This window comes from Hyaena hyaena, unplaced genomic scaffold (genome assembly GCF_003009895.1).
Source record: "Hyaena hyaena isolate Hyena2069 unplaced genomic scaffold, ASM300989v1 scaffold_246, whole genome shotgun sequence".
Taxonomy (NCBI): Eukaryota; Metazoa; Chordata; class Mammalia; order Carnivora; family Hyaenidae; genus Hyaena; species Hyaena hyaena.
In genome coordinates, this window is record NW_024080877.1 from 1178950 (window position 1) to 1202380 (window position 23431).

General features: G+C 36.2%; 1 protein-coding gene and 1 non-coding gene across 5 annotated transcripts in view; one reads left to right on the forward strand and one right to left on the reverse strand.

Moving 5' to 3' along the window:
* Positions 1-23431, reverse strand: part of EPC2 (enhancer of polycomb homolog 2) — a 121566-nt gene that overhangs the window by 82259 nt on the left and 15876 nt on the right. The window lies entirely within an intron of this gene.
* On the forward strand, positions 2447-2548 carry LOC120240013. The gene has a single exon (XR_005530561.1). It is a non-coding gene; the product is annotated as a U6 spliceosomal RNA (small nuclear RNA).

Genomic DNA, 23431 nt, shown 5'->3' on the forward strand with positions numbered 1-23431 from the left:
ATCACCTGGAAAAGCTATCTATGGACTACATGGGAGATAAAATAGTTAAAAGGATTCAATAGCTGCCTTCCACTCCAACAAACATGAAATACATACAATGGAATATTATCCAGCCATTAAAAACAATGAAGTACTGATGTATGATACAACATGCATGATGACTTTCAAACATTATATAATGTGAAAGTCATCAGATACAAAAGGCCATATAATATGATTCCATTTGCAGGAAATGTCCAGATATAGGCAAATCCACAGAGAAAGAAAGTGATTAGTGGTTGTCACGGAGTGGTAAAGGTAGTAGGATGGAAAATGACTATGGGTATGGGACTTGTTCTTAGGGTGATGGAAATGTTCTGCAACAAGATAGTGATGACATTGTATAGCACTGAATTTATGACATTGTATAGCACTGAATGTACTAAAAACCACTGAATTGCACACTTTAATATGTGAATTATGTTAAATTGTGTAATAATAGAAGAATCACAAAGAAAAAAAGATAAAGTGACAGGGAATGAATTCACCTTCTACCTGAAGTGATTAAAAAAATCTGACGAGAGTTGAAACAATTGTTTTCCGGACAATGGACATTAGACAATGAAGGACAACGCTACTTGAGAGAAGTAAAACAAAACAAGTGGGGTCCTACAATTACCTCAGCTTACTATCTTGGAAAAGTTTCCACGCCATGGAGCATGAAAGTGAACTAAGACAGAGCCTAGAAGACTTCATGAGATGAGGAGACGGAAACAAGAGTCTAAGAAGATGAACCCAAGAATAGAGTACAAAAAAGGAAAGAACTGCAGAGAGTGAACCCAGGAGATCTGCAGAGTTCTCTGAAGTATTCAACATAATACTCAACAGCACAGGTGTGTGAACTACCTGACACCAAAGAAAGAACTATCCCAAAGGATTAAAGGGAAAACTGCCTGTCACTCATGGCCAAGACCACCACCTGTTCCCATCACCTAGCCTGGAAAAAAGACATGCTACACACAGAAGAATGAAGTAAGGATGACATTAAATTTCTCATCAGCAACAGTGCAAGTGAGAAGACTGGAGCATCATTTTTTAAATACTGGAAGAAAAAACTGCCAAGCTATAATTACATATCCAGCAAAAATATTTTCAAAAACAAAGGTGATGTCAGAGATCTGTTGTACAACAATGTACATACAGTTAAACAATACTGTAATCTGTATTTATAAAAACATTAAGAATAAATTTACTTGCTTTACCACATACAAAAATGGGTAAGAAACACTTTTAGACATGCAAAAGCTGAAGTATTCGTCACCAGTAGACCCGTACTACAAGAAATGTTAGAAGTCCTTTTGGAAGAAGGAAAATGATACTTGATGGAAGTCTAGATGAAAAACGGGAGTAATAATAACTACAAGGATAAATACACACATCTTTCTCTTATCATTTACAAGTATATGAAAAATAATTGGCTGTTTAAATAAAAAATAATAAATATGTATCATAGGATTTACTACAAGTGTGAAATGTATGAAAATGCTAGCATAAGGTCCTGGCAGGGAGAAATGGAAATACACTATTATAAGGTTCTTAAACTATACATAAGTGGTATTATCACATGAAGGTAGATTGTGATAAACTAAAGATATACAGATGGTCCTTGACTTTTATGATGGTTCAATTTGCCGTTTTTTCACTTTACAATGAGTGAAAATGATATGCACTCAGTACAAACCATACTTCAAAATTTTAATCTTAATCTTTTCCTGGCCTAGCAATATTTGGTACAAAACACTCTTATGATGCTAAGCAGTGGTACTGAGCTGCAGCTCCCAGTCCACCACACAATCATGAGGGCAAATGATCCATACATTTATAACCATTCTGTACCCATACAACCACTGTGTTGTTCACTTTCACTATTCTATAAAGTGCATGAAATATTCAAAACTTTATCATAAAAGACTGTGTGCTAGATGATTTTGCCCAATTGTAGAATAAGTGTCCTCAGTACATTTAAAGTAGGTTAGGCTAAGTCATGATGTTCAGTAGGTTGGGTGCATTAACTACGTTTCAACTTAAGATATTTTCAACTTACAGTGAATTTATTGAGACATAAACTCATTGTAAATCAGGGAAGATCTGTATCTTGGAACTACTGACATTTTAGGCAAGGTCAGTGTCTGTTGTGGGAAGCTGCGTTGTGTACTGGAGGATGTTTACCAGCATCCGTGACTTCTACTTATGAGGTGTTGGTAGCACAAACTGCAACTTCCCCACATTGTGAAAATCAAAAATATTCCTAGACGTTACCCAAAGTCCTCTGGGAAATAAGTCAGACCCACCTGACAACCATGTCCCTAAAGTAATCACCAAAAAAGTTATAGGCAGTAAGTCAAAAGCAGAGATAAAATGGAATAAGAGAAAAAGAAAACAAACAACTTAAGAAACAGAAAACACTGTTTGCTTCAACAGCACAGATAATAAAATTGCAACAATACGGAGATTAGCATGGCCTCTGCGCAAGGATGACACACAAATTTGTGAAGGATTTCATATTTTTTAGGGGCTCCTAGCTAGTTCATTTGGTAGAACACACAACTCTTGATCTAGGGCTTAGGAGTTCAACTCCACCTTGGGCATAGAACCTAATGGAAAAAAACAAAACAAAACAGAAAAGAGTAAGATGACAGAGTGAAACCTAACCATATGAAAAATCATATTAAATCCCAGTGAACTAGAAATACAGGGGAACTTCCTCAACTCAACAAAAACTATTTACAAAATATCTATCTAACATCATAGTTAATGGTGAGAAACTTAAAGCTTTTATTAAGATAACTTACATAGCAAGAATGCTTGCTTCCATCACTTTGTTTCAATATCATACTGGAAGTTCCAGCTAGTGAAGTAAGACAGGAAAAGGAAATAAAAGGTATACAGACTGAGAAAGAAGTTACAAAACTGCCTTTGTTTGCAGATGTTATGAACATCCATGTAGAAAATTAAGTATTTTGTCATTTCCTCAAACTAATAAGTAATTATAGCAAGGCTGTAGGAGTCAAAGTTAACATACAAAAAAACAAAAACAAAAACAAAAACCTTTCCTATATACCACCAATGAACAAATAGAATTTGAAGTTAAAACCTGAGTATCATTTAGCCTAGCATCTCCCAAAATTAAATACTTAGGTATAAATCTAACAAGTATGGACAATATCTATGAGGGAAAACTACAAAGTGCTGAAGAACAAAATCAAAGAACTAAATAGATATTCCAGGTTCAAGAAGAAAATTTAAGAAGACTTCAACAAACGCTGCTTGAAAAACTGGACACCCACATGCAAAATAATGATACCAGACATAGATCTTATATCCTTCACAAAATTAATACAAAATGGATCACATACCTAAATGTAAAATGGCAAACTATAAAACTCCCATAGGCAATGTAGAAGAAAATCTAGATGACCCTGGGTATGTCAATGACTTTTTAGATACAACACCAAAGGCACCATCCATGAAACTGATAGATTAGACCTCATCAAAATTAAAAACTTCTGTGGGAAAAAAAACTGTTCAATGTCCAAAAAAATGAAAAAATAAGCCACAGACTGAGGGAAAAAAAAATCTGATCAAGAATTGTTATCCAAAATATGCAACTTTAAAACTTAACAATAAGAAAACAAGCCACCTGATTGAAAAATGGGCCAAGGACTTTAACAGATACTTCACCAAAGAAGATAAACACATAGCAAATAAGCATATGAAAAGAGTCTCCACGCTGCATATCATCAGGGAAAACTAAGTTAAAACAACATACCACTACACATCTATTAGAATGGCTCAAATCCAGAACAAGTGGCAACATCAAATGCTGGCAAGGGTGAGAGCAACAGGGACTCTCATTCCTTACTGGTGTAAGGCAAAAAGGCACAGCTATGTTAGAAGACAGTTTGGCAGTTTCTCACAAAAAAGGCTCTCACCATATAACACAGTTGGTGTGCCCTTGATACTTAAACAAAAGAGCTGCAAACTAGTGACCCCATAAAAATCTGCCCACAGTATTTATTCATAATTATCAAAACTTAAAGGACTCAAGACGCCCTTCCATTGGCGAATGGATAATGTGGCACATCCAGACAACAGAATGTATTAATCAATGCTAAAAAGAAAGGACTTATCAAGCCATGAAAAGACATGCAGAAACCCTAAGTGTATACTACTAAGTGAAAAAACTCAAACTGAAAGGTTACCTACTATATGATTCCAACTAAATGATATTCTGGAAATATAAAACAATGGAAACAGTAAAAAGATCAGTGGCTGTGGAGGGTAGGGGGCAAGGACACTGAAACGGTAATATACTCTGTGTATACCATTACGACAGAAACATGTCATACATTTGTTCAAACCCACGGAATGTTAGTGTAAACTATGGACTTTGTGTGATTATGATTTCTCAATGAAGGTTCACTAACTGTAACAAATGTATCATTCTGGTGGGAAATACTGATGATGGGGGAAGCTATGCATGTGTGAGGTCAGTAGATGTATAAGAAATCTCCATAGCTGCCCCACAATTTTGCTGTGAACCTAAAACTGCTCTAAAAATGTAAAATCCTGGGGCACCTGGGCAGCTCAGATGGTCAGTATTGGATTCTTGGATTTTAGCTCAGGTAATGATCTCCTGGCTCGTGAGCTCGAGCCCCACGGGGGCTGTGCACTGACAGCTTGGAGCCTGCTTGGGATTCACTCACTCTCTCTCTGCCCCTCCCCTACTCACGCATGCGCGCCCGAGCTCTCTCTGCCTAAATAGAAGTAAACTTAAGATACATGCCTCTAGATATGGAACATTTTTTTTTAAAGTATAAAATCTTTTTTGTAAATGTTTATTTTCAGATGGAAAAATGAGAGAGCATGAGCATGTTGGAGAAGGGCAGAGAGGGAGAATCACAACCAGGCTCCATGCTGTCAGTTTAGAGCCTGACGCGAGCCTCAATCTCATGAACTGTGAGATTATGACCTGAGATGAAATCAAGAGTTGGAGGCTTAACCGAGTGACCCAGGGGCCCCAACAATCTCTGTCTGAATAGCAGTGTTAACATTATTTACATCTAACATGATTTTTTAATGTGGATTTTACACTTTTAAGGGTCTGAGTGGTTCAGTCAGTTGAGTGACTGCTGATTTCAGCTCAGGTCATGATCTCACGGTTGTAAGATCAAGTCCCAAGTCAGGATGCTCTGCGCTAAGTACACTGGCCATGGAGCCTACTTGGGATTCTCTCTCCCTCTGCCCCTCCCCAACTCGTGTGTGTGCATGTTCGATTTCTTTAAAAAAAGAGAGACAGACTACATAAAAACAAAACCCTATTATAAGCTGCCTATAAGAAATGCACTTTGAATACAAAGATTTAAATAAGTTAGAAGTAAAAAACAGGAGGTGCCTGGGTGGCTCACTTGGTTAAGTGTCTTACTTCGGCTCAAGTCATGATCTCACAGTTTGTGGGTTCGAGCCACACGTCAGACTCTGTGCTGGCAGCTCAGAGCCTGGAGTCTCTCCCTCTCTCTCTGCCCCTCCCCCACTCGTGCTGTTTCTGTCTCAAAAATAAACATTAAAAAAATTTTTTAAATATAAGTAAAAAACAAAAACAAACAAACAAAAGATAAGCCATGCTAACACCTAGTCGGAGAGACTTAGTATGACCATATTAGCATCCAACAAAGATTTCAGAACAAATCACCAGGGATTAAGAATTTTATTTTGTTGGGGAAACTGGCTCACTCATTTGGAAGAGCATGTGGATATTGATCTCAGGGTTGTCAGCTCAAATCCCAGAATGGGTGCAGAAATTACTAAAAAAAAAAACCTTTTTTAATGTTTATTTTTATTTTTGAGACAGTGTGCACACAAGTGGGGAGAGAGAGAGGAACAGAATCCAAAGCAGGCTCCAGGCTCTGAGTTGTCAGCACATAGCCCAATGTGGGGCTGGAACTCATTAACTGTGAGATCATGACCTGACTCAAAGTCAGACACTTAACCGACTGAGCCACCCAGGAACCACAAAAAATTTATTTCATTATGCTAACGAGATCAGTCAGTCAAAACGACATAACAACCCTACTCATTTATGCACCTAATAACAAAACTTTTAAGATACATTTAACAAAAACAAGTGTGACTTCAAGGGTAAATGAGCAAATTCACAATTACAGAAGTTTTAATACCATATTCTCAATAACACATAAAGCAAATAGATAAAAAATCAGCAAAGACACAGTAGACTTTACCAGCTAACTTGATCTAACTTTTTGAGAACATTTTTTTAAATGTTTAATTTCATTTTTGAGAGACACAGAGTGCAAGCGGGGGAGAGGCAAAGAGAGAGGGAGACAGACAATCTGAACCAGGCTCCACACTCTAAGCCGTCAGCACAGAGACTGATGCGGGGCTCAAAAACTGTGAGATCATGACCTGAGCCAAAACTGGATGTTTAATAACCAAGTGAGCCACCCAGGCACCCCTAACTTGATCTTTTACAGAATGCTCCACCCAAAGGCAGCATATACCTTCTATAATGTTCACAGGGACCATTTACCAAGACAGAACATATTCTGAAAAGCATATTACAAATTTCAAGAAAGTTTACAAGAATTCAAACCATATGTCCTCAGACTACCATGCAATGAAGTTAGAAATTCATAACAGAAAAATCTCTGTGAAACCATTAAATATTTGGAAACTAAATAATACATTTCTAAATGACCCCAGGGTCAAAGAAATCAAAAGGGAAATTACAAAGTATCTTAAAGTGAATGAAAATTTAAACAAAAAGTTGCTAAAATAAATTTATTGCACTCAATACTTAGAATAAAAAGGTCTTAAATCAATTAGTTTCCAACCTACGAAACTAGAAAAAGAACATACTGGACCCACGTAAGCAGAAGAAAGGAAATGATCAAGATCAAAGTGGAAATCAATAAAACAAAACAAAATCAACAGAGAAGAACCAATGAGACCAAAAGCTGATTCTTGAACAAAATCAATAAAATTGATAAGTCTCTAGCCAGACCGATGAAGGAAAAGTGGGAAGACACAAATTACCAATATCATGAACATGAGAGGAAACATCACCCTAGAGTGTATTACGAACTCCATACCAATAAACTTGTCAATAAGTGAAAAGGACAATTTCTTTGAAAGAAACAAACTTTTGCCAAAGCTCACTCAGGAAGAAACAGATAATTTGAATAGGCCTCTATTACAGAAACTGAGCCGTAGTTAAAAATCTTTCATACAAAGAAAACTCCAGGGACAGATGGCCTCACTGGTAAATTCTACAAAATATTTGAGGAGGAAAGAGCAACTCTACACAAATTTTTCTATCACACAGAAGTGGAAGGAATACTTCCCAACTCATTCTATATAGCCAGCATTACTCTAATACCAAAACCAGAAAAAGACATTGAAGACAACTAAAGATGAATATCCCTTGTGAACTTAGATGCAGTCAACCTAAACAAAAATTTAGCAAAGAGAATCCAACATGTTAAAAGGAGAATACATAACCAAATGAGGTTTATCCCAGGAATGCAACATTGATTTAAAAATCAATGTAATTCACCATGTTAACTTTTTAAAGCCATGATCATTTATTTCTATACACAGAAAAAGCATTTACAAAATCCAACATCCTTTCTAAAAATCTGCAGAAACTAAAAATATATAAGGGAATTTTTTCAATCTGATAAAGGAGATCTACTAAAAACAAAACCCACAACATTGTATGCCAGTGAAATACTGAATGCTTCTCCCCTAAAATTAGGAAGACAGGGATATCTGCTCTCAACATGTTATCTATCCATTCCTCTAATATTCTAAATACTGCTTTTGTAAGTAAAGTTATACATATTTCATTAATTTTGCCTCCAAATGAAATATATCAACTTTAGCTTAAAAATCAATAAACAGTCACATTTCTAGAGTTTGTTTTTTTCTATAAAACTGGATTTAAAGACATTTATCAACTAAACAGATAAGTGCCCATTTGCAATAAATTCCTTTTAGAATTTAATAACAGGGTAAAGCTTTCTCTCTTCTGAAAAACAGCTGTGTTAAATTTTAAATGAATAAGAACTGAATCACCCACTGCTTCTCTATCCTAACTGCCTGTGGGGATATGAAGAAAAGGGGGTGAGAGGATTTAAATGGCTGGAGTAACTGATACCTTAAACAGAAATGTAAAAGTGAAAGCAGTCTTATTGTATAGACATATTTTCTCATACACGTTATAATCCTAGAATCTGACTTACAAATCCACTTTTGGAAAACAAGTCAATTAGAAGTTATATAACAGCAACTGGTTCCACCTGATAAAGTAAAAAAAATGCTTAATTTCTGTTATTTGTTCAGTTTTCAAAACATTGTTTTAAATTGAGAATTTCCTGATGCTAAGACCATGACCTTCAACATCAACACTAATTTAATAAGGTAATAATGGCTGGCTTGCTCTTAAATATCCATAAGCAACAAAAGAAATGAGTAGTAGAGAAAATTCAAAACTAAGGAAAAATAAATCATTGACACATGGCTTTAAAAAGTATCATTTGATATTCAGCAAATTCATCTATTGATTAACAAAGTCATTTCCAGTATTATTTTGCATTTCTTGAATACTAAGAGTAGAGAGAGAGCTCTTAAGGAAAATTCCAAGATACTTATATGTGAAAACTAACAAGAATTAGATTGGGTCACTGGTTATGCAAAGGAAAAATAAGAACATTAAAAGAAAAAAAGCTAGCATTACACAAGAAATTACACAGAAAGAAAGAATCTCTCCTTAACAAAAAAAAAAAAAACCTGTGCCAGGCTATAGAGCTCTATACTTGGAAAAATGCTTGGAAGGCAATTCCTCCAGAAACCACCCTATCTGAAATGCGCAATAGACAAAAACACTCTACTGCCACTATGAAGGAGCAATCATAGTGGGGGGGCAGGGGGACAGAATACTCTGCATTTATCAATATTATGTTAGACTTTAAAAAACCATCCTGCATCTCCCGAAACCATTTGAGAATTTCTTAGAAACGTATCAAAACGTTACAAGAAAAAAAAGGTTGAGAACTACTGCTCTAAACCCAAGCTTCTCAAATTCTAAAGTGCATATGAACCACCTAGTGATCTTTTTAAAATGCACATTTTTGATTCAATAGGTATAGGATGAGACATCAAATTCAGCAATTTTAACAAAACTCCCAAGTAATGCCATATCCACAAATCAAACTGTACCGCAAGGTTCTAAACTATGCATCTCACAAAAGATAGCTTTATAGTATAACCACCTGAAAAGTTTAACAGCTTTTCAAAAAGTTAAACAGTTTTAATATACCCACTATATAATCCAGCCCTTTAATCCCCAGGTATTTACCCAAAACAAATGAAAACAGATGTACACAAATGTTCACAGCAGCTTTATTTGTAATAGCCAAAAATCAATCACTTGGTGAGTGGATAAACTGTGGTGTGGTATATCCATAAAATAGACTATTCTCGGCAATAAAAAGGAATGAATTACAGATACATGCTATAATATGTATGAATCTCAAACAATTATGCTGAGTGAAAGAAACCAGACCAAAAAAGAATATATGCTCAATGACCCCATTTATATAAAAAATGCAAACCACTAATCCAGTGACAGCAGATCAGTGTTTGCCTAAAAGAGGAGAGGGGGCTTATAAAGGAGCATGAGAAAACTTTTAGAGGTGGCAAATATGTTCATTATCTTGACTATGGGAATAACAGTTTTGCAGGTGTATATAAAATTCAACAAATTGTACGTGTTAAGTATGTGCTGTTCATTCAATACACCTCAATAAATCTATTTTTTAAAAAAGGGTTTTTTTTTAATGTTTTATTTATTTCTGAGAGAAGAAGAGGCAATGTGAGCAGGGGAGGGTCAGAGGGAAAGGGAGATATAGAATCTGAAGCAGGCTCAAGGCTCTGAGCTGGCTGTCAGCACAGAGCCCAATGCAGGGCTCGAACCCACAAATCGTGAGATCACGACCTGAGCCGAAGTCGGACACTTAACCAACTGAGCCACCCAGGTGCCCCTCCACAAATCTATTTTAGAAAGACATCTTTCAAACAGAAAATTCACTATATATAAACATACAAATTCTAACTTTTGAAAACCCATGTAATACTGTGGTAACAAGAAATACACTTTCGGTCTTTGTCACCATTCCTGGCACAGAATTCCTAAGACTCTTGGAATTTCCAAAGAGAGAAGTGTGACTTGATATTCCTAGCAAACCCCTTTCAAGCACATATAGATTTATGTTATACGGTGACTTTTGGAAAGCATCTAAGGATGGTGGCTGGCTGCCAGAACCAATCATGTGATCAGAGAGTAGGAACTTTCAGTCCCAAATCTAATCTCTGGGGAGAGGAGATGGGCTACAGATTGTAGGTCAATCACCAATAGTTAATTAATCAACTACGCCTATGTAATGAAGCCTCCATAAAAAGCCCTGAAAGGACTGGGTTCAGAGAGTTTACAGGCTGATGGATACATGGAGGTGGCTGGAAGAGTGGCAAATTCCAAGAGGGTATGGACACTCCATGCCCCTTGCCCCATGCTGCCTTATGCACTACAAATTAATTGAACCTAAGGAGGGGGTGGTTGGATACTCCAGTCAGTCAGTCAGATGCACAGGGGACTACCTGGACTTGGGATTGGCATCTGAAGGGGGGGGGGGGGGGGAAGAAGTCTTGTAGAACTGAGCCCTTAATCTGTGAGATCTATTGCTATCTCCAGATAGTGTCAGAATTGAGTTGAATTGTAGGACACACTGCTGATGTTAGAGAATTGCTTGGTGTGGGGGGGAAAACCCCACACTGGAATAAATGTCAGAACTGGATATATACGCCTTTACACATCTGCTAAGATTAAGAGCTTTCCCCCTTGCAGTGGGGGTAGGCAGCAGTGGTGTAAGATGACTCAGAGGGAGGGCCCTTTAGGATCTTTCTTAACTCCAAGGAACCACTGAAAACAAGTACTGTAGAGTTGATAAGAAAGCCAGTGGTGATCCAGTAATAGACTACAATTTTAAAAAGAAACCTGGAATTTTGCTAACTATTTAACTATATAAACAAGGTACTGCAAGATGCAAAATTATAGTTAGACACCTTTTGAGGAGTCAGTCTCACCCCCACCAATGTCCACGCTCTCAACTACCACTGTCTTCCCAGGAGTGGGCTGCTATCCACCAAGTTGGTAAATCATCTCACCTTACCCCAAACACAGTCAACTGAATCAGGCTAGATATCTTACTTGAATTAGGCCAATCATATTCCATTTCCTGGGAAGTTAGAAATGAGAGTGAATCACTACTCTCAGCCACAGGTTTCTGCTTAAATAGATATAAATTTAGAAGCTATCAAGTGGCCACCTTGGGCCAACAAGAGGTCAAATCTCTGTAAGACCTTTTACAGAGAATGTAGTAAGACTAAAAATATTTTTTTAAAATAAAAGTATCTCATTACCAAATGGGATTCATTCCACAAATGCTGGGGATGGTTCAATATTATAATTTATCAATAATGAACAGATCTGAAGGGAAAATCTCCACAAATTCCAAAAGGCATTTGAAAATATTCAAGACTCATCTATGGTAGAAACACTGGCGGTTTTACATATATTTTTATGAATTACATACATATTTACAATATTCTGCTGTAAGTACCTATTTTTTAAAATGTTTGTTTATTTTTGAAAGGGGGCAAAGAGAGAAGGGGAAACACAGAATCTGAAGCAGACTCCAGGCTCTGAGCTGTCAGCAGAGACTGACTCAGAACCTGAACTCATGCAGTAAGATCATGACCTGAGCCAAAGTTGGACATTTAACTGACTGAGCCACCCAGGTGCCCCAATAAATATCTATTTTGCTTGCTCCATCTATAAATCAGTCTAGAATAATCAAGATCTTATTTAATAGAGAAACATTACCAGCAGTCACACTGAAGTAAGAAACAAAGATGCCTATTATCTTCAGTACTATTTGATGTGCCTTGACGGAAGGCAATGAAAAGCACACTATTTAGAAAAGCAGAAGCAAACGATCTCTGTAAATAAGTTACATGGTATTTATATCTCAATAACTCAAGAGAACCCATGCAAAAGTAAGTACAATCAGGTAACTTAAAATCATAAGATATAAAATTAACATAAAAATTAATAGTTTTTAAAAATACAAACAATAACAAGTTATAGAGTATAATGGAAAAGAAGATAACATTTACAATAGCAACCAAATAGATAAAATTCCTGGAAATAAGCTTAACCAGAAATGAAACAAATAGAAAAACAATGCTCCTGAAAAATAAATATAACTAGACTTCAACAAATGAGAAGACAAATCATGTTCTTGGATAAAAAGTCAACATCACAAAGATGTCAATTATCTATAAGCTAATTTATAAATGTATGGCAAATGCCCAAGAGAACGCCAACATTTTCTTTCTGGAGTTAGACAAAATTATAAAGGTCATATGGAAAAATAAACAAGTAACACTGGTAAGAAAAACTCTGAAAAAGGAAAGCAGTAAGAATGGGAGAAGTAACTAGCCTCACTATATATATTTTTTAATGATAAAAACATAAAAATAAAACAATGAAATGACTGACAGTACAACAGTATATCTTCAAAAAAATTTTTAAGTAAATCTACTACCCCATAAAACAAAATTAAAAATTTAAAAATAAATTCAAATGCATTAATAAATTTCAAAGATGATGAAAGTGGCATCTCAAACCAGAAAGAAAAGATTTTTTTAATGGTTTCTGGACAACTGGACATCCATTTAGATGGGGGAAAAAAGGACCTACAGAACCATGTGTACTAGAACAAATCATACAAGTTCTAGAAAAAATCTTGGGGTAAAAAACCTAAGAGACGGGGCAAAACACCTTAATTTTAATTCAAAGACCAGAAGCATTCCTTTATTAAGAAATGAAAATTTTGGCTACATAACAATCAGCACTCATCCAGAGAAAACTGATTAATTGTACAACAGAACATCACCTATAGTATTAACAAATCAGAATCACTCCCTATCCCACAGGAATTTTCTTAACAACTGTATTTTGCCTTAATCCCTTGTTTTGGGGAAAACTCCCTTTACACAAATGATCCAAAAGCAAACTGCTGTTCTCTTATATCATCCACTTCTCAGGCTACCGTGATTAGGGTTAATCCAGTAACTGACAAAATGATTCAGTCTGGGCCACAGATTTCTCAATCTGAAAGGAAGAGGTTAAAATGCAATCTCTCTGTAACACACACACACACACACACACACACACTTATATACCTATAAATACAAAAATACAAAGGGATAAAAAGCATAGAAGGAAGTACATCCACACAAAGGTCAAATATCTCAGAATGGCAGGATTGCAAGGGATTTGTATTTTCTTCTTTATACTTTTTGGTATATTCTGAACGTTTTACAAATAAGCATATATGATACTGTTACAAAGGAGAGTTGGCTATTTTCAAAAACAGATAAAACAAGTTGGATGTTCTGGGGTTTTGCTTTTCCAATTTACAGAGACATTAGCTACCTCAAGATAGATGTGCTCAGGTGGCTGAGCACATTTCCAGTGGTCACTGTGTACTGCATTATCACTCTATAGAATGAGTATCTTCCTGTGCTGTATTATTCTCTAAAAACAAAGAACATATTAGGCAAATCTTAATTACACCACTGTTTCTAAACACAAATCCACTACACTACAATACAAATTATCTAAATTTTACTTTGTAAAGTACGATTCAACAAATCTTCCTTACATTCAGCACATTCACATTCTTCAGTGACATGCTTCCATGTAAAAAATCTGCATTTCACAATATAAACTGAGTCTTAAGCTTTTAAAAAAATTTTTAATATTTATTTTTGAGAGAGAGAGAGAGACAGAGTATGAGTAGAGAAGGGGTAGAGAGAGAGGGAGATACAGAATCCAAAGCAGGCTCCAAGCTTTCCCCACAGAGCCGGATGCGGGCCTCAAACCCACGAACCAGGAGATGATGACCTGAGCCAAAGTCAGACGCTTAGCTGACTCAGCCACCCAGGCGCCCCAGTCTAAAGCTTTTTAAATGCCTCCTTAGAATTCTCAGAAAATTTAGAACTTTGTGATTCATATGCAATAAGGGTTAACAATGAAAAAAGCAATCTGTACTATCTACTAAACTGTAATTCTTAACCTCTTCTAGGTTATCTTCTTCATTAAGACCTGATGATGAGGGGAGTAATCAGAAGACATACATAAAACTGTGGTCAAAGATAATCAGTACGGGGTACCTCGCTGGCTCAGTCAGTCAGTTTAACATCCACCTCTTGATTTTAGCTCAGGTCATGATCTCAGAGTCATGGGATTGAGCCCTGTGTAGGAAGCCTGCTTGGGATTCTCACTGTCTCCCCAACACCCCTCTCCCTCACTCATGTTCTCTCCAAAATAAAATAAATTAAAAACAATTTTCTTTTTTTACTGTTTCTTTACTTTTGAGAGAGAGAGAGACAGAACATGAGCTGGGGAGGAGCAGAGAGAGAGGGAGACACAGAATCCAAAGGAGGCTCCAGGCTCTGAGCTGTCAGCACAGAGCCTGACACAGGGCTCAAACCCACGAGCTGTGAGATCATGACCTGAGCGGAAGTCAGATGCTTAACCGACTGAGCCACACAGGTGCCCCATGATAACTTTTAAAAAGCAGTAAGTTCACAGATCCCATTAAGTCTATCTAGGTACCAGAGACTTCAATTAAGAATCCTGGATGTAAAATTAAGGTTTAATTGAAATCCCTTAATCCACAAGGCATCCCAACTGTCTTTACTCTGTCACAAATCTGCTGAAAATACATAGCTAGAAATCATATTTCCAGTGCACTGGCCTTATAACTAGCTTAGTCTCTGGTCTGCCACCTCTGCCACCACCACCATCACTGCCACCCACGCACTGCCCTCCACAGTCTGTCCATCCATCAACAATGATCTTTTACAAATATAAACTTGATAATGTACCCTCCAAAACCACAGCTCCTCATTATCAAAATTAATACTACATATTCTAAGTGAAGGATATATATATCATTTAACCACTTAACACTGCATAACTAGTAAATAACATATAACATACGTTGCTGCATTAGAGTAGTGTTTTTTTCAAACTATGGGTTGAATCTCTAGTCAATCATAAAATCAATAAGTAGCTCATTTAATAAAATAGAATGAAAAGGGGAAAAACATCTATGTATAACCAATCCTCAATACTCACAAATTCTGTTTGCAGATTCACCTCACACAAATGTGTGATCGCCAAAATCAATATGTGCGGTACTTTCACAGTCATTCAAAGAATATGCAAAGCAGCATTCGAGTTGCACCAATCATATGTTCCGAGCTGAGGTCAAAGGAGGTGACACTCTTTTTTCAGCTCTTATCCTAGAAACAAGTATAATTCTAATATGCTATTTAGTGCCACTTTTTTACATTTTTATAGTTTTTTGAGGATTTTATTATTTATGGGCTCCCCAAATGCAGTGCTTACGTGCTATAATGTTCCTAAGCACAGGTGGCTGTGATGCACCTTACAGATAAAATGTGTGTTAGACAAGCTTCATTCAGGCATGACTTACAGTGCTGCTGGCTATGAGTTCAATGCCAGGAATCAATACTGTATGTTAAATGAAGTATCTTCAAAACAAAAGCATACATAAAACAAGATTTTGCATTGATTTCGTTGATGAAAATGTTGTGACCAGAGGTTCACAGGAATCCAGCCCTGTATTTCCTTTAAGGAGCAATGGTTCAGGATTCACTAATCCGTTGTTTGTGGCAACCTGACAGAACGTAACTACTGCAAAAACAAAATAAAAATAAAAAACCAAAAACAAACCCAACAGTATATCTGTGTGTGTGTGGTGTGTGTATGTCAAAATACACTTTATTTCCATTACACATACACACAGTGAGTCAATCAAAAAAGTTTACAGCCAATGAATAAGAGCAAAGAGAAATACTCCTGACAAGAATGGTAAAATGGCAAGGCAGACAGGCAGAGGGCATGGGCACACCTACTAACCCTTTTTTCTACCTAGAATCAGAATCACCCATGAATTATGATTTGGTTGGGAAGTCTAAGGTAAACACAGCCACTTTACAAAAGCATTCCAGATTATTCTGCCATGTGGTCAAGATAAGAACTGCTATTCTTCCTCCTACAGTGGTAGTTTTCAAAGTGTGGTCACTGGACAGTCAGCATCAGGAACATGTTAAAAAATACAAACTCCTAGGCCCCATTCCAGATCCACCAAAAAATACAATGTTAGGATGAAGCTCAGCAATCAGTGTGTTAACAAGCCCTCCAGGTGATTCTGACACATGACAAAGTTTGAGAATCACTGACCTAAACCTTCTCTATTTCTTTTGAAGGTATTTTGAAAGCCCTGATGAATCTAAGATGGCTGAGCTGGTAACTGAGCTAAAGCTGAAGGCGAACTACTACTGTCTGCAGCACATGTAATGCACAGAAAATCTTCTAAGGACTTTCTTCATGGAAAGTGTCCTCTGTGCTTTAAACCAAAATAAATAAAATCTACAAGTTACTTGCACAATAAATAAGACAGCACTTCAGATCATCCTCCATATCACAGTTTCTTTCCCCACACAGCTCTTTAAGCAGGAACTGCTCTTAAAAACAAAAACAACAGGAACTGCTCTTAACACAAGTCTGCCTATCCAAAAAGGTGACTCTACACTAGACCACAAAAATTCTTTCAACCCTCTAACAACTCTCCGGGGCATCACACACTTTCCAATAGGAAAAACAAGGACATGAACCAGAAAACAAACAACAAAAAATAACTCATGACATCCTGGCATATGAAATAACTTCAAAACTCATTTGTAAAAAATAACTCAGTAGTATTTTTTTAAGTTTATTATTTATTTATTTTTAAGAGATCGAGAGAATCCCAAACAGGGGCTCAATCCCACCAACAGTGAGATCATGACCTGAGCTGAAACCAAGAGTCGGACGTTTAACCAACTGAGCCACCCCAGACACCTCAATTTAGTATCTTCTACTCAGCCAGCTATTACATGAACTCAAACATACTCATGTTCAAATCACATCCCTTGTGACACAAATTTCCACAATATAATTTTTACCTTTTACATAACACATTAAACCTTATATGGAGTCATCCATATACAACTCTTTTCTTTGGGACTACAAACTGCTTGAAGACAGGTACCATATCTATTCTTTTCTGTAATCTAAAGTATGTAACAGGTGTTGCCTGTCCCATCAGCAAATATTTAGTGACCAACTACAATATGTCATTCACTGCACCAGATGATGGATACAAAAGTAATAGACACAGTCCATTTATTCATGGAGCACTTACTGAATGAATACACACAAACAAATGCAATGCAAGTCTGAGAGAGTGCAGTCTGTGTGAAAGATCCAGCTTACCAACATGATAACCCAAAATAAGGTGGCTTTCTTCAAAAGAGTAGCCTATTAGTTCTCTTCTGACCTAACCTATTTAAGACCATAAATAATTGGTTAAAATAAAAATACACTGACAAATCATTTAACGGCTAATCTGACTTTAAAATATCTATCTTATATATAGAAAAATAAACAAAAGTGCTATGCACAATGCAAGGCTTACAGACAGCCAAATTGCTACATGGGAATAAAAGATTAAGGTTTTATATCCAAACTCCAAACACTCCAATTAGAAAGCTACAATTTGCCAATTCTCAACTCTGCAGAGATTTTTAAATTTAAAAGCAAAATTACCTGACTTTATGAATAAGTCTAGATTAAGAAACTAAAGTCACATATTACTTACAAAATAAATACAAGAAATATTTCTCAACTTTATAAAGTAAAAAACATTTGTTTAGAAGTCTTCTAGGATGCACATGCATGATGCTAACAACAAATGCCCTTGTGGAGTATCTCGGATGTGGGGAAGGAAGGACATTTACTTTTCATGTAGATCATGGTGTGGCATATAGATTTTTATCTTTAAATCACATGGGTATATTATTTTTCAACTGAAAAAACTAGAATGCCTTAAACATGCAGATAACATATTCTGTTTACAGTAACATTTCCTTTACAGTAATAAGAAATAAAATCTTTAACCTAACTATATATTTGAGACAAGGATGACATGGCAATAAGGTTGCCAGTTGGGCCAAAGAAATTCTTCTGAGGGGTTCTGAACGTCGGGTCAAAGACCCTCAAAACATCCAAAGAAAGAAGTGAGGGGTCCATAAACTTGGGTGAGAAAACAATCATTTCTCTTATTCCACTAAGTTGTATCACATGTAACATTTCCTTCAATTACAAATGTAGGCAAAATAATTGTACTAGTAACACTCAGGACTAGTAGTACAACAGAAATCACAGATTGTTTCACTGTCCTATTACAATGGTTGCACTTGTCAAAATATTGTTTATACCTATCACTACTTAAAAACTAAGATAATTACATTCAACTCTAAATTTTGTCATTAATGTGTTAATAAAGCATGTAAATTATAAACTGTTTTAATATTTTGATAACTTTCAATATAATTAGCTTATGTGATTCTATTTTATGCATTTAAAACATCATTCTGACTCAGGCTCGCTGCCCATTTTTTAATTGATTCTGGTATTGAGTTGTATACCTTCTCTATATATTTTGGATACTAACCCCTTATCAGATACATCATTTGCCAATATCTTCTCCCAATCAGTAGGTGGTCTTGTCATTTTGTTGATGGTCTTCTGAGCTATACAAAAGCTTTTTATATTGGTGTAGTCCCAATAGTTTCTTTTTGCTTTTGTTTCCCTTGCCTCAGGAGACATATCTAGAAAAATGTTTCTATGGCCCATGTCAAAGAAATTACTGCCTATCTTTCTTCTGGAAGTTATATGGTTTCAGGTCTTACATGTAGGTCTGTAATCCACTCTTGGGTTTATTTTTGTGTACAGTGTAAGAAAGTGGTCCAGTTTCATTCTCTGGCACGTAGCTATCCAGATTTCTCACTGTATACTCTTGCTTCCTTTGTCACAGATTAACTGACCATATAAGCACAGGCTTATTTCTGGGGTCGCTATTCCATTCCACTGATCTATTTTTGAGCCAGTACAATACCGTTTTGATTACTACAGCTTTGTAGTGTATCTTGAAGCCTGGGATTGTAATGCCTCGACCCTTGTTCATCTTTCTCAAGACTGCTTTGGCTATTCAAGGTTTTTGTGGTTCCATACAAATGTTCGTATTATTTGTTCTAGTTCTGTGAAAAATGCTATTGGTATTTTGATAGGGATAGCATTAAGTCTGTACATTGCTTTGGGTAGTATGAACATTTTAACAATATTGGTTCTTCCAATCCATGAGCATGGAATATCCTCCCATTTGTCTGTGTCCTCTTAAATTTCTTTCATCACTGTTTTATAGTTTTCAGAGTACAGGTCTTTCACCTACTTGGTTAAGTTTACTCCTAGGTATTATATTCTTTTTGGTGCAATAGACATTTTTCAAAAGAAGACCTATGAATGGCCAAACACATGAAAAGATGCTCAATATCACTATTCATCAGGGAAATGCCAATCAAAACCACAATGAGATCAAATCAAAACAAAAGAGATCACAATCAAAACCACCGTACACCTGTCAGAATGGCTATGATCAAAAAGACAAGAAAAAGCAAATGCTGGTGAGAATGTGGGACAAGAAAGAACAATATGCACTGTTAGTGGGAAAGCAAATTTGGGCAGCACTGTGGAAAACAGTATAGAGATTCCTCAAAAGATTAAAAGCAGAATTACAATATGATTCAGTAGTTCCCCTACTGGGCATTTACCCTCCCCCCCAAAAAAAAACCACTACTAAAAAGATATATGCACCTCTATGTTTATTATAGCCACAGTTATGATATGGAAGCAACCTAAGTGTCCATCAATAGATGAAAGAATAAAGAAAACATGGTGTGTGTGTGTGTGTGTGTGTGTAATGGAATATTGGTTGGCCATAAAAAAGAACAAGATCTTGCCATTTTTGCAACACCATGGATAGATTTAGAGAGTAAAATGCTAAGTGAAATAAATCAAAGACAAATCCTATATGATTTCACTCATATATGGAATTTAAGAAACAAATGAACAAAGGAAAAAAAGAGACAAAAACAAAACCAAATTCTTGAATACAGAGGACAAACTGGGGGTTGCAGCAGGGGATGGGAAAAGCAGTATGAGGAATTTTGTCAAACTGACAAAGTCCCAAGTCACAAAAGATTAAGAAACCTTGGACAACGGTTCTTAAATCATTTGGAAATTGAGGAAAAAACATTTCAGGGTTATCCCAATTAGCAGGCAGGATTATCAATAAACTTCATGGTATGCCTGTGACAGTCCTATACCTTCAAAATATCAAATGCCAAAACCATGCCAGTTGAGAAACACCTCAAGGATCAAATGGCAAGATTCCCTCCTTAGTACCATGCTTTCCGAAGTTTCCAAACTTAAATGTTCATCCAGGAGTTCACCGGTATATTACAATGTCTCTCATCATTTGATTTTCTAGTGTACACCACCCGCTGAACAGATTTTCATCACTAAAATTTATTTTCCCCATGACCAACTAACAGTCAAAAAAAGAAATAGGGTGGCGGGGGGGGGGGAGTTCTGGGTGGCTCAGTCGGTTAAGCGTCTGACTTTGGCTCAGGTCATGATCGCAGTCTGGGAGTTGGAGCCCTGAGTCAGACTCTGTGCTGACAACTCAGAGCCTGGAGCCTGCTTCAGATTCTATGTCTTCCTCTCTCTACCCCTCCTCCCCCTTCTCTCTCTTTCTTTCTCAAAACGAATAAACATTTAAAAAAAAATTTTTTTTTAAGGAAGGAAGAAGGAAAGGAAAAGAAAGAAGGAAGAAAGGAAATCACTTTTAAAGACAAATACAGTATATACCAATGATTCAGGAGTTAGATATTACTCTGAGGGTTCGCTAAAAACTTAAGTTCCCTTTGTTAATTTTTAAAGTCTTTAATTTTTTAAATAATTTTGATTGTCAAAATGTTCTGCCAGGAACAGAAATGGAAGGAGGAAAATATACGTATCAATGTGCTGATGTTTGACAACTATCAAAATATATTTAATTGACTGGAGGAAAAAATGTGAAACTATTCCACAGAATAATGTATGGAGACACTCTATTTTACTCTTCCATATTCATTCACATTTATTATCCTGTATAAATGAAAACTGTTATTAATTTAAAAAATAGCAGTTGTCTGTACAAGGCACTGACTCAAGTCCACAAAAAGATAATCTTTAAGATTACCTTTTGAGATACTTCTCATTAAACGGATGAAGCAAAGTGGCTTAATGAGATGAAGTAATTTATCTTGCCCTAAGGGAAAGTGACAGAGGCCAGGACTGGAAGCTATGGCACAATTCTGAAGTACCAATTTCATCAAATTAACAGTACAAATAAGGGCTGCTTGTCAACTCCCCAACCAACAACCCCTCCTATCCTGTGCTCACACTCCTCCCAAAAAAGGGAAGTGAAAAAGCTGGAAGTAAAGATAGGAGTTAGAGAACTCGCAGAGAGGCGGACTCTTCCACTCTGCATTCTTCTAACTGCACAGTGATACCAGCTGGCAAGAAAAAAGAAACCTAAAAACATATATAAGGAAATGATGCTAAGAAGAATCTGGAAGTGGCTGTCATCTTCCTTCATTATTGATCCCACAAAAAAACAGTGGTAGATGACAGACTAGGCAAACCCAAATTTCTATTTCACGCAAGTGTAAACATGTCAAAGGATAAGCAAGGGTCAGTTTTAAGATAAAATCAAATAACCATGATGGACCTACTGCTATCTACACGTCTTATTCCTACCTGCTGTCCCCTACACATATTACTAGTATTAACTCAACTTGAAACAAAATGAAGATGCAGATCTGTATGTTAATAATACAATCAAATTCAATCCCAGTGGCCAGTATCATGGGCAATGCTTGTATTACAAACTTTCTACCATGTGAGTTCCTGTGTAAGTATCCAGCCTCTGCTGAGTAAAACAAAGACTATACCTTCCTTGCTTATGGCATCTGGTCTAATTGAGAAAATGTGTGTCAATTCTCACTCTCTCATGCATATATCCATATCCATACATACACATACATCTCTCAAGTGAGAAACACGAGATACTAGAAAATTTAAAACTCAAATAGTCTGGGCTAAAAGTATACCAAAATTCAGAACATTTAAAGTAATGAGTATGAGTAGTAAAGACAATAAAAGAAAATTCCATGAAAACAAGAGAATTGATCATATCCAAAACACACAGAATGGACTTCTCTTTTGATCTCTAGGGAAAACCAGTATTAAATAGTGGATAAATGTAACTGAACCTCAGAAAAAAAGGACTCTAAGCCAAATTAACAGGATCACAATAACCGACTCTTTAAATAAAGCTTAACTACTAGTATCTTTCTACTAGTCTTTCGCTTGTTAGTTCTTTTCATCTAATTAATATTCTGGACAATATGCCTAGTAGATAGACATGTGGATTCACAGATGCAAGTAATTTTTAGACCCAAAGGTACTTGAATGGTCACTCAATCCAATTCTATTTCACAAGTGAGGAAACTGAGGGCCAGGTATTTTGAGGTCACACAAAATGCATCCCTTACTACTCTGAAAATTAATCTGAAAGGTATGTTTTCCTTAAAAAGATTTTGAAGACTTCTTTTATAATCCTTAATTTAAATTCCATTTAAAAAATGAAATACACATCCTACCATTATACTGTAAAATATGTAAAATATTGTTATCTCATTAAAATACCTTACAAATTTAAGGTTTGTAAAAATACCCTAATTATCCAAATTCACCTTTGATCAAACTATAGATTAAAACAATTTACTTAACAATTTAACTTCATAACTTTTGGTCATAATGTTACACACACACCAGCAGTAATGTCTCAAGGGCAGCTCCCTGACTAAAGCCTCATTCTCAGGAAGGTAGCCCTTAACAGCACTTGTGTACTAACCTCCTCTGTCAGACTGTCAGGCATACACAGATATCAACGCAAGCCGAACCAATAATAACCCGATCTGTGATTCTGAAGCGAAAAGAAACAAAACAATGATGATGATAACAGCTAATATTTACTGACTGCTTACTGAATGCCACAAACTGTCTCAGGCACAAAATTCGTCCTCTCAACAACCCCATGAGATTTTATAGATGAACTCAAAACCATTCAGTCTGGCTCAAAGGGGAAGATATGCACTTCACCATCACACTATGCTATCTCTCAAATGGTTGGGAATTGTTGGAGTTTAGTGGTATCAATGTCACTTA